General features: G+C 38.8%; 1 long non-coding RNA gene across 1 annotated transcript in view; it reads right to left on the minus strand.

Annotated features, from left to right (window-relative positions):
* Window positions 1-17,078, minus strand: part of LOC124167945 — a 98,172-nt gene extending 81,094 nt beyond the window's left edge. Inside the window, exon 1 of the long non-coding RNA XR_006866795.1 lies at window positions 16,927-17,078. This is a non-coding gene — a long non-coding RNA (uncharacterized LOC124167945). The remainder of the gene's footprint in view (window positions 1-16,926) is intronic.
* Window positions 17,079-17,422: the final 344 nt, after the last annotated feature.

Consider the following 17,422-nt stretch of genomic DNA (forward strand, 5'->3'; position numbering starts at 1 on the left):
ATTCAATTTAATTCGACCATTAATCACCCTCACAAACTTGTTTCGCGGTATATCGTTTGTATTTTCGCGAATGAATGGGAAAACATCCACCGATTAAATTTCAAATACAACTACTTTCCATGCACCGTACCTCACGAAAGGTACCTGAAGATGACGCCGGTGAATCGCAACTAACTGTATCTGAAAATTAATTGGTGGAACGTAGCAAAGTTTTTTCTTTTCGTTTACGATAAAATGAACTTCCACAAGGTTGAGACTGAGAAGAGATAAATAATGGTTTGTTTTGTTGCCGCATTCAGTTTCGCGGCCAGTTTTTAAATATTTTGATTTCAGAGCTTCCCACGAGAATACTGCCCATTAGTGTCAAGAAAATTATCTCAATGCAGAATTTTTCGTCACTTTAAGGTCGTCTTTGTCATTTTTTTCTTCGCGTTACGGGAACAAATGAAATTCTACTCGGAGAAACTTTATTGCTGTGTTGTATATTATCACCGTAAGAACAATCCAAATCATCAAATGCCTAACCTCTCTTAACTAACAACGCTGGTTTCAAAGGTAAGAATACGGCATGGTGCAACACAAGGCACCATATGAAATCATTAAGATGTTATCGTGCGACTAAAACAGGATCTTGCTAAATATTCATATTCTAATTAACTTTCCCGCAAGTCTCAGCTCCTAACCCAATTACTTTAGCTATCTCTGCATCTTAAGAATGATTAATTAGCATACTGATAATATGATGAGGCACAATTTTTTGTAGGATACCATACTGCAACTGATAAATTTTCCGCGTGCAAATATATGGTAATCGCATTTGAGCCTATTTCTGCACGTACCAGAGATGAAAACCCCCAAACTATCAACGCAAGCACATGGGCAGAAATTAAATCTACATACCACCCCGCAAGCCGTCTAAATGGCGTATGCCAGGGGGTTTTAGGACACCAGCCGTTTACACATAAAAAAGAAATACGAAATTACTATTAGCATTTATTCAAGTCCTTAATGATTCGGGGAAAAACGAATTTCCATATCTATCCGTTCGGCTAAATATCTCTCTTAATTCATCACTTCTGTCGGACCTGGAAATATAGTGGGGATCTAATATTATGTTCTCCGTGTCGCTCTTAAAGATATATATTCTCACTTGTTCAAGCAAACTTAACCCAGCGCGCAGCCTCCGTTCCGGAAGGTGATCTGGTGGTATGCGGGCTGCCTGTACTGACAATTTGTTGTCTGACAATTTCGCAAGCAACGGAAAACTATCGATTTCATTCAATGAGATATAAAATTCGTTTGCATAGTGCTGAAGTTTACGTTCATAGCTGATTTTTACCGAAAAGGATGTAATGACTTGGTCTCCGAACGCGTCTGGGATGTTGGCCTCCTCTGCGGGTGTATCGCGGACAGTCGCCACAAGAGGCCTCCAAATATTTCGGGGTGGGAGGGGAGGAAGAAGACTGAATTCACCAAAGCATCCCCACCTGGTTACGTGCTTGTCTCAATGAAGGAATTTAAAGGTCAGGTAACAGATAAAATTAACTAGGACGACCACTTTGAAAGCTACCTGCAATAGTGTAGTTTCCTTCATCAAAGAAAACGAAAGGCATTGATTGCGATTCGTTACCCACCATTAGTGTATTCATAATATACAAATTATTTTGTTTTGGAAATCTCAGTTCAGACGAATGGTAATGGTCAATTTTAACCGCATTTGAAAAAGGCCAGATTGACGCCCATGCGATGTCACTCCACGTGACGTCACAGGGACCTAGTTTCTACACGAGTAGATAGGAGTTTTACATCGTCTGAGATTACCAATCCATGCATGAGGCACAGATCTCAGGGAAACATGTCTTAATAATCACCCATTAAAATTACCTAGGTTCGGAAAGTTTGATAGGGTATTAATAACCCTTATCAATACTTAAGCGCTACCGGCTAGCAGGGTACTCTGCTACCTGCCAGCAGCCTGCATCATATCAGCGCTCAAAGCCTCACCCCAGGGTCACCTTACACGCCGACAGCGGGAACCAGAATGAGGTCACACGGGGTTTTCCCAGCATTCATACTTAGCCGTCGCGTTTTCGCGCGCTTGAAAATTTTCACTTTTCATTAAATCGCTAAAAATAGATATCGTCATTAAAAAATCTAAAATCGTGAAATACGTACTTCAGGAGTAATAATCTTTGGATTTAGGCAATAAAAAAATAATAGGAAACCACCCTATTACTACCACCTAATGTCATTTTAAGTGTGGGTTGGCCAATAAATCAAAATAATTTGCAAAAGCCTTCTCCTAGGTTACAACGTTAGCTCAATGAATAGCAACGGGATCATTAAGACAGGAAATATTAAATTAAGCTTACATGAGAAGCGCGATAAATTACGTTTGAATATTCGGCGCCGAGATGGTAAAAAGTGACGTAATAAAGTATGAAGAAAAAAAGGTGAGTTAAGTAAAACATCCTTCGTTGAAGAAATTGATGGAGAAGAGCTGGACGAAAGTTTAAAAGTTAAAAACAAATCATTATATGACCTATTCAGAAGGCATAGAAAAATGTCCTCCTTGCGTCATTTTTATGTACTTCACATGTAACTGCATATTTTATGGTTTTAAAAATTCTGATTTGTATTAATGAACTGCAATGACTTCGAATACGCACATAACTCGATCGTAATAGAAGAAGAGTACTTTTTTTACGTCAGCCAGAATAGTAAGAATCAGGCAATCGAGACTTTTTATGCCCTCTGGATTTTCCATATCTCGCGAATAAAATCGAATGCTACGGAAACGGATTAATAAATAGAATTTGAAAACTTTTCCTGCATTTACACAAGCCGTAGTTATTCAAATATACGGGAAATTTAGAGCAGTTTTTGTTAGTATAAAAAGAAAATGTGAGTTGCTAAAGGTACCAGGTGATTTATAGCCCACCTCCACTTCGGTAAAGGTATGATCGACACTGCTTCGGTACACATATATTGCGGCATCTGTGATTTGATTTTATTTTGGGACCAACAGAAAAATACAACGGGGCGTATAGGTTGACTTATATGATTTGAAGAAGAAAATAAGATAAATTATCGTGCTATCATACTAAATATGAGGCGGATACAAAAAAATTCTCATCAAAATCATCGCTACGAATGGATACCTCACGTCGGGCTGACGTCTGAACCATTTAATTGGTCGCTAAGTGAAGGGTGCGAATGGGCGTATTCTGTACAGATATGATCGAAAGGTATGCCCGCCATTTTCTTCTCATTACCGTCGTATTCATGAGCTCCCGCCCCCTTTCCTCCTATCAAAAGATGGCGGGCGTTAAATTCTCCCAGGCAAGTCTTTTGATTCCCTCGGGCAAAACCATGAATGCGGACAAGGGAAAAAAGAGAAATCGCTGTTCGAGTGACGGACGGTAACTAATGGCTTAAGGACCTGCGTCCGGGAAGTCTTCTCGTTTAAGACGCGAGGGCGCTTTGACGCTATGATCGATGGTCAAGCGTCGAAAAGCGGCTGCACACCTCGCGGGAAACCCCATTGTCCGAGAAATGTTAATCTGCCAGGGGCCAACCTTCGTCGGAAATTGAAACAACCAGCAGAAGTTACGTCGTGATGGAACGCTTTATCGGATTGATTTGTTTCAGAACCTTATCCGCTACGCTTGCGCGCTATTACGTAGATTGAGATTTCAATCTTTTTTTGAGAGAGGCATGTTGATGACCGAAAAAACGAGGCGAAGTCATGTAAATCCAGGAATAAAAATGAAATATGTTTCACTTCATTTTTTTGCAGACGGGGAGGATCAAAAATACATAAACCAATAAATTACAGAAATGTACGGTCGATTTCAAAAGTATTGCAACGGATTGAGCCGCAGAACTTTCGCCACAGTTCGAAAATGGAGTTACGGTTTTTTTGTAGTACTGGAAGAATTCCATCTCCCACAATGTTTTTATTACTACACCATTTAAGAGAAAGACATTCGGGATATATGAAATTTTTTAATAATACATGAAATGTGCAGCTTATGCTGGATAAAAAAAATCCTCCTCCAGAACTCCAATTTACCTTCTCTCGTAACTTGGCCAATACTTCGAGGTATATTTTCTTATCATTAACGATTTAGTCTTTTGATGAGATATAACAAACGCTACATGCATTAAATATATGTTGAAACATCTTTATAAATTATGCAACTGCATGTTACAATTCAGTGTTTTTTGACACTATCTTTTCAATGAACGCAGCGAAAAAGACATAAAGTGACCGGACCCTCACGCTGAGAACTCCCTATGGATAATTTATTGTCATTATTGTCTATGCAACGGATTTCACCCTGAACACGAACCTATTTCCCATAAGGACAATCAAAATCCACACTTTTTTTCAGTGGCTGCCTCCTTCACCAAGCAGCGGCCACATTTTGCGGCCCGCGGCCAATTTATGTGCGTCTACCTCCCAACTTTTATTGCGTCAAATACTAAATTACACCTCCGGGAACTGCTCTTTACCACTGTGGCGGAGCGAGGGGGGTTTTGAGAATGAACCCCCCCAGAACTCAGAGAAATTTTTAAATTTAATCCATTTCACTTAATTGGATCAATTTTACTTATGGAATCGTAAAAGGATTAATAAAATATCCCTAAGAAAGCCGTAAAACTCACCATTTGGAACCATTTATATAAAAATATTTCTGGGGGAGGGCATCCGCACCTCCCGTATTCCATACCCCCAGTACAAGTTGCTCCTAAATCCCCTCCTAGCCCTAATTCCAAGCTGCGCGCCTGCTTTACCATACCAGAAATTCTGTGACCAATAATAGAAGAGAGATCCATCGGAATATTGTTTTAATAATCGCTCGATTTTATTATAAAAACTCTACATTCTATAGAACGTCGAAGAAGGGGTGCATGATCGTCGAACTTTCAACTTCGTCCCTTTTTCCATTATTACTCAGTAACTTTCCGTATTTTCAACTGCCGATATATTAAGAGCCAAGTATGGCGTTACTATCGCTGTTGGCCGTTGTGCGTTCTGATTGGTAGAAGGAAAGTACCAGATATGGTTTCAGCGATTGAGAAAGGGACGTGCTAAGTGATAGGGAAAGGGATGGGAATCCCATCCCTCGATCTATCGCAGAAAGTGATCCTGAGAATCAGTCATTTTTTCCATCATCATTGGAGCGATCGCTGGAGCTGTCTCTCGGAGGTATGAAAAAAAATCATCGTGTGATTTAGGTTTAACCCTCCAGCGGGCGCGCCTGATATTTTTACACGACCGGGCGCGCGGCGGCACTTTGTCAACGATGCATGCATTTATGTGATAACTCTCGATTTTTGTTAAAATTTATCTTTATTTTAGAAATTAGTTCAAGCTTGTACGTTCATAGGTGATACAGATATAAAGGTACAAAGGTGGCACAGTTGGTACACGGCCGGTCGCGCGGCGTAATTTTTACGCCACGGTTGTCGGGTTCCTTTTGTTGATCTAAAAAAATAAGCTACTATACTTTGTGATTTAAAAACTCCCGCTACAGACAGTCAAAATGACATTGTAAGAATACACGAGGCGATTCAAGAAAAGCGAAGCACGAGGTACACGGCCGGTCGCGCGGCGTACTTTGTTCGCCATGGGTGTCGGTTCCTCTTGCCGATCTAAAGGTAAATTAGCTAGAATACTTCAAGCTATGTAAACTTGCACTATGGACTGTACATTGTAAGAATACACGAGGCCATTCTAGACCAGAATGTACGTACAATATTGAAATGCTTGGTTTTCGAAGATAGGCATACTTTATACGTCAGCGCGCTCGCTCGAGGGTTAAGGAAAGAGGACACCGAGGACAACCAGCAAGGGTAAACTTAAGGAAGGATACCCAAGGGAAGGTCACATCAATCCTAATGATAAAGGCAATATTTTTGGAGGAGCTTCCTTGAGGATCTCACATCGTTTCTTTATCACTGCTTCCTTGTAAATCAGCTATGCAACTTGAATAACCCTAAGATTTACGTTCGTCGATTAACGACTCTGGAGGAGGCTTATTATACATTTAAAACCTTTCATATGAGCTTCAGATATTCAGATGGACTGCACCGAAATACAACTAGTATGAATAATATCAGGTGAATCATTAGAGAGAAATTTTAATTATATTCAGAAGACAAGATATACCACCGAGCACATTTTCCCGTTAAATCCTCATAAATATCATTTTTACGTCAAGTGCTTCCTCAAGTTAAATTCAGCATTTTCGGTCACTGTTTTTTTTAATAGTTCAAAGTTTGTGAAAGTGAGTGAATAACCGCTATTCTACGACTCCAATAGTTATTCATGGCCACCGCTAGACCAGTCGAGTCAATGAGCTTATGATTATGAGGTAAGTAGCTTACATAGAAAAGAAATTCTAGGTCATTGGTATAGTTTTGGAAGGTATTTTGCAAGTGATCTAGCATGGATTTTTTAAAGGATATGTTTCAGATATGGATGAGGATTCTCAAAGTATGGGCATCAAGGTGACTTATTTTGCTCGTTAATGAATACACTTTGGAATACTTTCGGATTCTAGGCCTGAAAAGTTAAAAGAAGAGAATTGTGCTGCGAAAGCGATGTTATAGATGGTGAGCAGCAACGTGTTGAAAAAAGAAGACTGGAGAAGTGCTAACAAGGATGGTTATTCAGCAGATCATCCTATGCAAACAAATGAACACTGTTATTACCAAATAGCCTGTATTACATGACTTTCCAAATTAATAATTCATGCGACTTTTGAAGCTCTTTTTCAAAAGAAAATGAAGTGTTATTTTCCAAAAACTCTTTCACTGTTTAGTTGTTTACTACGGTGAGTTAAAGGAATATTAAGCATTAAATATTATAGACATAAAATCGTAGCTTCATAGTTAATATCCGTTATTTGCAAAGCCTTGACGTAAATATGAAATTGATTTGCAGAAAATAAAGCGAAGAAAAATCAAGAATCAATTACTATGATGAACAGAACGCTTGAACTGTAACTCAATAAAAATAATGTACCCTGCGTAATAAACTTAAATACAATTCCTCTTTATAAGCATTACGATTTTGCACTGAATTGTTGAGGCCTTTACTTTGTAGAATTCCATATTTAATGTTTGGAAGGAAATTTCTTAGCTTTTCTACAAAAACACACACTTTATTGCCGACTAGTTTCGGTTACACTGTACCACTAGTCTTGAAAATGGTACAGTGTAACCGAAACTAGTCGGCAATAAAGTGTGTGTTTTTGTAGAAAAGCTAAGAAATTTCCTTCCAAACATTACGATTTTGATTATGTTCTGAAGAATGTATAGGAAATAAGTAGATAAAGCTGATATAATACGTCCATGAACTCCGCATAATAATCGTAGAAACAATTCCTAATTATAGTAATGTAGAATGAGATATGATTTGCTCATTGAATAATTACGTTATGAAACTATGCAGCGAAGTCAAATGTTATAAGCAGTGGCGCCGACTCCATGGGGCCTGAGGGGGCTCGAGCCCCCTCAAAAATTCGTTATGGGTGTGAAGAAAAAATGTATCATTCTTGCCGATTTTCCCCGGAGTGTCCAGATATCGAGATTCGAGTTACCAGGGTTCTAATTTTGATCTTATGACTATTCTAAAATGCTAAAAAAAAACTTAAAACTCACTACTTATAAAATTTCCTGGGGCAAGATCCCCGGTTTGGGTCCCCCCTTAATATTTTTTGCAAGTCGGCGCCCCTGGTTATAAGAATGACCAACGTTTTGCTCCATTCGGCATTTGGCCGTAGTACTGACACGCGGAAAATGAAATAATAATACATTTCACTCTTTATTTATATTGTGATTTAATCCATCCCATTTCTCTCTGTAATTTTTCAAGGTCTTTATTTTTGTTGTATTTTTAGCGTTTAAGAAACTTGTATGTAACATTAGCGATGAAAAATAAATTTTCTCCGTTTGGAACAAGGTGATGGAACGTCTCTTTTTCACAGGTTATTCAGTAGCTTGATCCTAAGCACTCAAACGGAGAACAGTGGATATTATACTGCAAAAAATATTGACTTTCAAAATTTCTCACAATTATTACTCGAATGCCGTAAGCGGTAGTTGGCTGGCAACGGATTCGGCTTCTCAGAGGCCGTAAAAGACACACGGAATAATTCGTAAACTTTCTCCTTTACCCGTTAAATACTTCAATTATAACTTTAAAGAAGGGTGAGGTTAATGTCCAAAGGGCGTAGCTGAATATGAGGGTGAAAAGTCCCCCCTCCGGGATTTTTCCCGTACTAAGGGCATACGATTTGGGATCAAATAGGACTAACCTCCCCACACTTCCAGCCCGCTAGAGGCCCACCAGGGCCGACTTGCTCAAAAATACGATTGTCACTGTTTTTTAGATATCTCGGACTAGAAAGCACATTTTTATGCGGTTTGCGGCATTTGAAAGCTTTTTTAATGGAGCAAATGTCCATTTGCTTTCAAGAATTTTCAGTGAGACAAGGAGAAATGGCGTCCATTTGAAAATTTCTAACACATATTTTTCTGAAATATTTTTGAGAGGGGCACAAACAAAAAATGTTTTCCTGTGGCGTTTCTAAATACCTTTCGGCTGGTGCACTGGAAAAAAATTTTCGGTGCTGGAACATTGCGAAAAAAATTAGGATATGCCATTTTCGGCCATTTTTAGCTGTTTCTTTCTATGTCCTGGCCCTACATAACACCTGTTACGTGCCATATCACTTATATTTTGTCCTATCACGAACGCCCACACTCATAGCGATTGTAAGGCCAACCACAGGCACAGAGTTGTATCCAGGAGGGGGGACTTTTCACCCTCTTATTCAGCTATGCACTTTGAACAAGGACATCCTTTCCTGGAATTTCTCAAAATAAAATGAAGGGTTATTTTCCAAAATCTCTTTCACTGTTAAGTTGTTTACTGCGATGTGTAAAAGTAATATTAAGGACCAAATAGCAAAGACGCTCGTTTACGCTTCATAGTTATAGTTTTATATACAGGGTATTTCAGGAGGAATCTGCAATACTCCAGGAGGTGGTATGGGAGATTTTTTAAAGTATTTTTTGCCCATAAATATGGCGTCGCTGCGTAAATTCCTTTGTTGTGCTACGGCAACGCAAACATTTTTTTATTTTCTTTGCAATGGCATAATCAATCATTGAGCTTAATTAAACGAGAGCTTGGAACGAGTGTCAACGATAAGATTCCACAACCTCACCCATTTTGAGATTGTTTAAGAGAATTATTATCGCACTTTTTCGTCCAACCTTAATTATTTAATGTCCTTAAAAATCCAGAGTATTAAATATAATGTCGACAAGGCTAGATACCAAAGAAAAACTGTTTTCATGCTAACTGCAAAGTGCATCAAAAAAATCTTTGCGTTGCCATAGATGAGTAACAAAGGAGTTGCGACCCCATTTTTATGGACAAAAAATACTTTCATTTGTCTCCCCTACCACCTCCTGAAGAATAACAGTTTCCTCCTGAAAACCCCTGTATATTTAAAATATGCAATACAACAGAGTATCTCTCAGGGGCGGATCCCGGATTTTTTTCTGGGAGGGGCACAACGATACCTCGTAATACAAAACGAACGCAATCATAATGGGGCCGTATTAAAAATCTTGCATATTTTTGAGGGTCTGGGGGGGGCACGTGCCCCCCCCCCCCGGGGTCCGCCTATGGTATCTCTGCATGCTACAGCAATGCCTTCGCGCACGAGTAATTTAACTCATTCAGACCACGGCACAAAATGTTCTCTTATTTTCCTCATTTCACGGGGGAAGCGGGCCCCCCTCATATACCTGTAATCCACGGAAACGCGGTGGAGCTAAGTTTTTGTTTACAGAATGATATATTTATCGCTTATTCAAAGCACAATAATTTCTAAAACGTACCAAATAATACCATAGGTATAATAGGCTGGTAAATATAAATATACCGCAAGGCTTCGAAAAATCGAGAAATTTTCATTCAAAATTCAATTCCACGTAGGTATTGTGATAAAAATTAGAGGCATTCGCAGGATGCCCAGGGAACATTTTACTCCTAAGAGTCCAATAATGGTATAGTTACGAAAGCAGCCATAGAATCGATATCTACGACGTATGACCCAATAAAGAAGGGATCGGGTTGGTGCGGTGGCTAAGTGTTGGCCTTGTACCCCTAGGGCCCGCGATCACAACCCAGTGGTGGCAGAAAATTTTCAGAAAAAACCTGATACGTATTTGTAAGTTGTGCGGAAGAACTCAAGAGCAACACTCCGTCCGAGTGGAGGGACGTTAAAACATGATGCTCTTTCGAAACGATCACGCTACGACGCCGGGTTTCTCTCCATCCTTCCTTCCCCACCCACCTATTACGGCGCAAATGACCTCAGCAGTCGACCGCCTCATTCGAATACACCCTTGAAAGAAGAAAATGAACGAAAGGTCATAATTGGCGATTTGAATACGTATACAAGCATTAAGCTTTCACTGGCTCGTTTTTTTTGGTAAACTTTGCAATGTGAAAATGGTTAGGATGGCCAAGGTAGAGGAATCCAGCAAGTAATCAAGGGCTTTCTTTAGGTCTTCATTCACCCGTTTCCCTTTTGAAACAATAAGCGTTGGCTTGGTAACCTTTAAAGCAGGTGCTTCCACTTCCACATGGATTTCAACCGTTTTTAACCCTTTATAGCCCAATGTTGCTTCTAAGCAACATCAAAAATGTGTACATTTTCACATATATTCAGGACAGATTTAAACTAGTTATTTTTCTGTGCTGCATAGTTTAATGGCGAAATCTATAGCTGCCCCAATAATTATGATTGAAAAGAAAATTTTCACATGAGAAGTCAAGAAATTTAATTTCTCCTAGAATCAGCTCTGGGTTAGAAAGGGTTAACGCGGTTGCTAAGCCATCACTGATTGTTGCAGAGAGCTCAATTGGGCGGGGAGAAAAAGAGGAGGAACCCGTGTCACCGGATTCAGTGTATTAAACCTCGCGACTGCATCTCTCTAGGAAACTTACTTTACGGGCAACCCTCGCATGTGATTCTTAACCATTTATAGTTATACTCTCTGTTACATTAAAAATTTTTGGCTATGTCGCCGCGTCAATTTTTGGGTGGCCCCAACTTTTCCCGACCGATGCCGGTCGCTTTGGTACTTCAACAGGGCCGGATTTACCGTAAGGCAAAATAGGCACGTGCCTTGGGGCGTCGCAGTCCAAGATATTGCAGGAAGATATGCAGTTGGCCATATTTCTATTTTAGAGGCTTTGTTCAGTTGAAAATGTAGTTCGTACCACTGCTCTTCGTGCGTTGTAAAATTAGTTAATTTATACTACATATAGCGGACGGAGAACCAGGGTGGGCACTGGGCAAGAATGGGCCGCGGAGTGAGGCAAGGCTGTCCTCTATCGCCGCTGCTCTTTAACGTGTAAGCTGAAGAGATGGTAAGGGAAGCGTGGGATGAATTAGAAGCTGGAGTAAAAGTAGGAGGAGTGATGTTCAAATCAGTGAGATTCGCGGATGATCAGGCGTTGATTAGCCAGTCAGCGAGGGGGCTTCAGGCTCTAGTGGATGCGTTAGACGAGCGTTGCGAGGAATGTGGGATGAGGATTAATCACAAGAAGACCAAGGTTATGCGGTTTACTAAAGCATCACGAGCGAGGAATGTTAGACTTAAGATAAAGGTGGGTGGTGACAAACTTGAGCAGGTTGAGCAGTTCAACTATCTAGGCAGTACGTTATAGGGAAAACGGATACAGTAGTAAGGATATTAGGAAGAGAATTGCATTAGCAAAGGAGGCGTTCATTAACAGAAAGGAGCTTCTGAGAGGTTCGCTATGTAAGAATTTAAAGAAAAGGTTAGTGAAGAGTCTGATCTGGAGTGTAGCGCTTTACGGTGCAGAAACGTGGACACTTAGGAAAGAGGACGAGAGAAGACTCGAGGCATTCGAGATGTGGGTGTGGCGAAGAATGGAGAAGGTGAAGTGGACGGAGAGGAGGAGGAACGACGAAGTGCTGGACATGGTGGGTGAGGAGAGGCAGCTTTTAGATGAGATACGGAGGAGACAGAAGGTATGGATGGAGCGAGTACTTAGCGGGGACGGGATGTTGAAAACAAGTGTTGGAGGGAAGAATGTTAGGTAAACGAGGGAGGGGAAGGAAAATAATAGGATTTTTAGATAGAATGAAAGGTAGTAGGTCTTCTTGTGCACTGAAGAGGGAAGTGCATGATGTAAGGGGAGGCTACCGGAATTCTTCTTAAGCACTCCATGGAAACCTGCCTTAATCGGTAGAATACTTTAATAATATACTACATATATAGGCAACCGACAATGATCTGCACTGGAGGCGCCTCGAAGGGCACAGCCGTCAGCAGGCTTATTATGTGGGTTCCGTCTGCCTGCAGGTGCCCTCTTTGCTAGGTCTTTAAATATGAACTTGAACTGCGATGCCATAATTAATGAATTTGCCCAAAAAAAGACAAGAAGGAAACTTTTGAAGTAGTTCTCGTTGTGCTTGAGGCAGGCCCCTTTATGTCTTCATTCATGTTTTTAATCTGCACTTTAATTTCTCTAGAAGAAATTGCAGAAAGATATGAAGTTGGCCGTATTTCTATTTTAGAGTCGGTGTTCAATTGAAAATGTAGTTCGTACAACTGCTCTTCATGCGTTTTAAAATTAGTTAATTTATACTATATTTCGTGCTACCGAAGTTTATTCAGTTACAGCAGTACGTAATGTTTTTTTTTAAAGCTACGCTTCTTTTTTGTTGTATGAATTAAGGCTAGACATAATTTTGAAAAGGATATTCATAGTGTTTCAGTTGCATAAAAGTTAAACTGTTTCATAGAGTTTTACTCAAAGCTGTTTTTTAAATTGAATTGTCTATGTTTTCCCGCATAAAAATTCAAGCATAAACTTTGCTGTCAGCCATATATCTGTTTATTCTTTTTTTCCGAACCTTACCTCATGCGAGTGGCTATGCCTTATCATAAAAATCGGGGAGGGGGGGCTCAAGTGAGGAGGGGCGCTCAATGGAGAGGTGCCTATAGTGTCACTTTGGGTAAATCCGGCCCTGACTCTCACCAATTTTTGGATTACTCAACTGAAGCAGAGACTAAGATAAGATTGGAGAGGAAGGAGGAATCCACAGGAATACAGGTTACAATTTTACTAACTCATTGGCTGAGATTCTAAAGAGAACAAATTCACGGAGGCCTTCATTGCCAATGCAGCTTCATTTTTATACTATCAGAGAGGAGAACTATACTATTTACTTATTCCTGTATCACCGAAAACAGCATCATTGGCCTTTTACCCCGGGGTTTTCTAACTTAACAATTAAACATATGTACTTGAACATCCATGCCCTGGATAGGATTGATCTACTTAGGCAGGACTCGAACCCTTGACCTCTTGCATGGCAGGCAAGGGCTTTATTCCACAGCTGTCAAGGCCGGCAATTACTAGAGGTTCAACCAATCGCAACAACTTTCCTACAACTTCCTACAACAGAATTAAAACCCTTAATAATAATTTCAAGTTCGTGCATTGGACTTGTGAGTATGTAACAGGTCTCTATCTGAAATGTCAGCTACATATGAATTGCTTAAAAGTTAGTGAGCCTCAAATATACTTTGTATGGAAAGGGTGAAAAAGATCATTAATGTTTACGCCCATGGTTAAAAGCAACAACGCACTACCTCAAACAACAACTTCCATTTTCCAATCCACTGCCTAGTTCAGTATTGACTAAATTTCTTTCCTTGTAGCAAAGACATGTATATCCTTATGGAGTATGACCAAAGTTTATTGCGAATGGAAAGCATTTTCACCCTTAACTAGCCAATCCAAAAGCACTAATGATAGAAATTGCTACATTAGTTCCTATCCCTGGAACCCTGGAATGAATAAGGTAACACATTACCGATAACATTGACAAACTAAAATTATACAGTTGAGTACCCACAGTACTACACAGATATCACAACTCTGGAAACATAAATAATCCCGCTTATCTATTCTTCTATTTTCAGGCACCATTGAATAATTTGCAAAAAAAATAAGTGAATGAATTTTTTCCAGATAATTTGTTGAACTGTAATCCACTCAAAATAAGAATTCTCCCCTTTAAACTGATTTATGGGTGAATAATTTATGATACTGATTGGGCCTTTAATAATGAAATACATTGAAAATATATAAAAGTAACATATTCTGCCATTTCAGAAAATATTAATACATGATAACTCTCATGTTCGCAAAAAAGAAGACATTTAGCGAATGAAAGTTAATAGAATTTGCTGTGTGGAACCTGAAAAATTTCAAGACTGGCCATGTTATTCTATCCAGTACCCTTAGTCCTGTTACAAATATGAACATCCATGAATAAATTCCAAATATGACATCACTTAGGCACCAACCAGGCTGGATTAACTCATTCAACCCAGAACACATATTGCATACAGTCCTGAAAAATGGATGGGTTTTTCTGCCCTAAAATAAATGGTCTTTCAGAGATGGGAATAAGTGACCCCCCATGAGAATGCATGTCTGGGCGATGAAGCCCAGACACGCATTCTTGCCTGTAACCCTGAACTTGTTTGTCCACTCTACTTTGCATTTTATAGATGATTCCATGGAGAAAACTAACCCACCTCTTTAAATGCAGCTAATACCCTATGATTATCTCTCTTCTTTGGTGAATACCATGCTTACATGGTCACTGGGTCCTACAGAAACACATTCTACATACTTAATTGGCAAAAATTCATTTCACACCTGGCACTACAACATATGCACCAAGTATATTATGGCACAGATGAAGATTATTTGTTTTCTTGAAGTCTCTAGTTAGCCATTTTGAAGTCATCTGTATTAATTAAACAGCGAGTATTACCGTAATACTCGCTGTTTAATTAATACAGAGCATAATAATCATTAATGTGCATAAAAATTAAATTCAAAATAGCACTGAAATGTTTTGCTCGCCTGCCAAACAAGAGGTCATGGGTTCAAGTCCCACCTGGGTAGGTTTCCCCTGTCCAGGGCAAGGTTGTTCGTGTACGTTTAATTGTTAAATTTGTTGAATACCCCGATATAAGATGGCCAATATGAGCTGTATTGGGTGGTTTGAGAATAAAATAAATAATAAGGGGTAAAAAAAAAATTTAAATGTGAAACAAAAGGGAGATAAAAATAAATGTAAAACATGAGAAAACTTTCAAGTTGGATTCTAGTAACTCCAACTGAGACTCCCAACGACTAATAATACCTTCCTATTTTGACCACTGGATCATTAGAAGGTATTTGATAAGATTTGACTCAAGGTGGTTGGTATCAGAACATTATATTGGAGCCTTTTGGAGCTAGCCTTCAGACAAGTAAGGTTAAAATAATTAATTAACTGTACTTTTTTTAGACAATATTAAATAGAGTTGTAATGGGCGACGCTCAAAATCACACTTCACTTGAGACACCAGAGGGTACTTTAACTCGTCATTTTTGGGAGCCATTATGAAGGTGCTTTGTATTCCAAGCTTTCTCATCCCTACCACGCCACTTAATAATGGATCACACATCTTTCTGATGGAAAGGGTATTTTATATATCATGGAATATAACTTTGTTAATTCAGTCCTCATTTTAGTAAAGCAGTGATATCAAGCATTCGCTCAATATTCTGCTTTAGGGCAAACAGATAAACAAATACCTTTCACACCCCTTTTGCCCTCAACAAAATCTAGATTGCATTCCACTATCTACCTCGCAAAATAAAAGATACTTACTATAAAAATTTAGATACTAAATTACAAAAAAAAACAATTCTAATGACTATTAAGGCAATCACTACTATTCATCACTCTCCAAAAATATTACACCTAGGTACTAAAGTGATGAATCTGAAAAACTCAGAAAATTTATTCTAGATTACCGGAATATCAATTTCAATGATGTTCCCCCATGAAAGAGTATTTCCTTAATTTATGTTCTAACCTCCACCATGGTATTCCAACAGACAGGAGCTAAGTGCAATACTTGAGATGGCAAATGCAATAGAATTGCCTAACATTTTTGACAGTATTACAGGCTACAACGAATATTTTTCTACCTTGATGCCAATCTAACACAAGTGTATTATTATATATAAAAACACCCCGACCCTAAACTCTCACTAAACCCTTGTTGCCAGTTGTGACTGTCAAACAGCAAAATTCAAATAGAATAAAGTTCTTTTTTTGCTGAGTTCCGCCTATATTTTATCACCTTTACTGACGTTTCCCTCTCATGCTATATGCTTCTTCAGAGTGCAAAGATTATCCCGTAGTTACCCCAACAAGTTAGCAACAATTCAACGAAAATTTACAAGCAAAAAAATTGCTATCTAAACATTTAAAAAATGTGTTAAATAGCAATGTGTTCTAAATTTGATGGAACACACAACTAAATCAAAACAGCGACGCCCGAAAAAGATACATCAACAATTAAGAAAACACCAAAAACAGCAATTGGAACTTATGTGCTAGATTTCAAATTTATAACCGCCACTGATAAGAATATAACTCAAACTTTGACTCAAAGCTTAATACCTCAAGAACGTGATTAAATTCATCACGCCGTACAGCAACAAGTGACATCACTACGAAATTTTTCGCAAAATTAGTATTTTTTCATTATCTTCGAAACTCATGAAATTATTCTCAACTTCACAAACATGTTAATCAGTACACATTGAGTTGAAGATACACGAAGATAATTCGAGCGACAAAAATAGTCACTCATCCTTTCCATGCTTATTGGAAAAGAGCACATGTGTCAGTAACTGTTTACCAACAAGGGTATTATGATTCCAACTATAATATAAACTTATCTTTGCCACAACGGAACCAACATCGTAATAATTACCAATTTGTGATGCATCCATCCGAAAGATTTCGTATACAACTATAAGCAAACAAACCATTGATTCCATATAAACTTCGAGTAACACAATAATACCAATAACGAAAAATTCTCTTTTGTATCTTCTCTAATATAAACAGGCCACACCAATCCAAAACAGCTGGCACACAGAATACGGCATACTTCATAACGTTATCCCAAATATTGCCTAAATCCTGAATTTTTAGGGGCAACTCTAACCGTAGAACGAGACGGCTGAAGGAATTTTATTCCCTATTGACAGAACTCACGGCGATTTGTGTAGAAGCTAACTCAAAATAACTCAGTAATATTATATTAACAAATTAATACCTGATTATAAGCTGAATACTGCTTAGCAAAAACAGGGTAATTTTTGTAACCGGAAGCGAAGGTGATCACCTCGAGTTTGTACGATCACTTTTTCCATTATTTAGACAAAAGTTATAGCCGTTTTCTGTACTTCAGAGGGAAATTTACA

The sequence above is a fragment of the Ischnura elegans genome, chromosome 11, assembly GCF_921293095.1.
Source record: "Ischnura elegans chromosome 11, ioIscEleg1.1, whole genome shotgun sequence".
Classification (NCBI taxonomy): domain Eukaryota; kingdom Metazoa; phylum Arthropoda; class Insecta; order Odonata; family Coenagrionidae; genus Ischnura; species Ischnura elegans.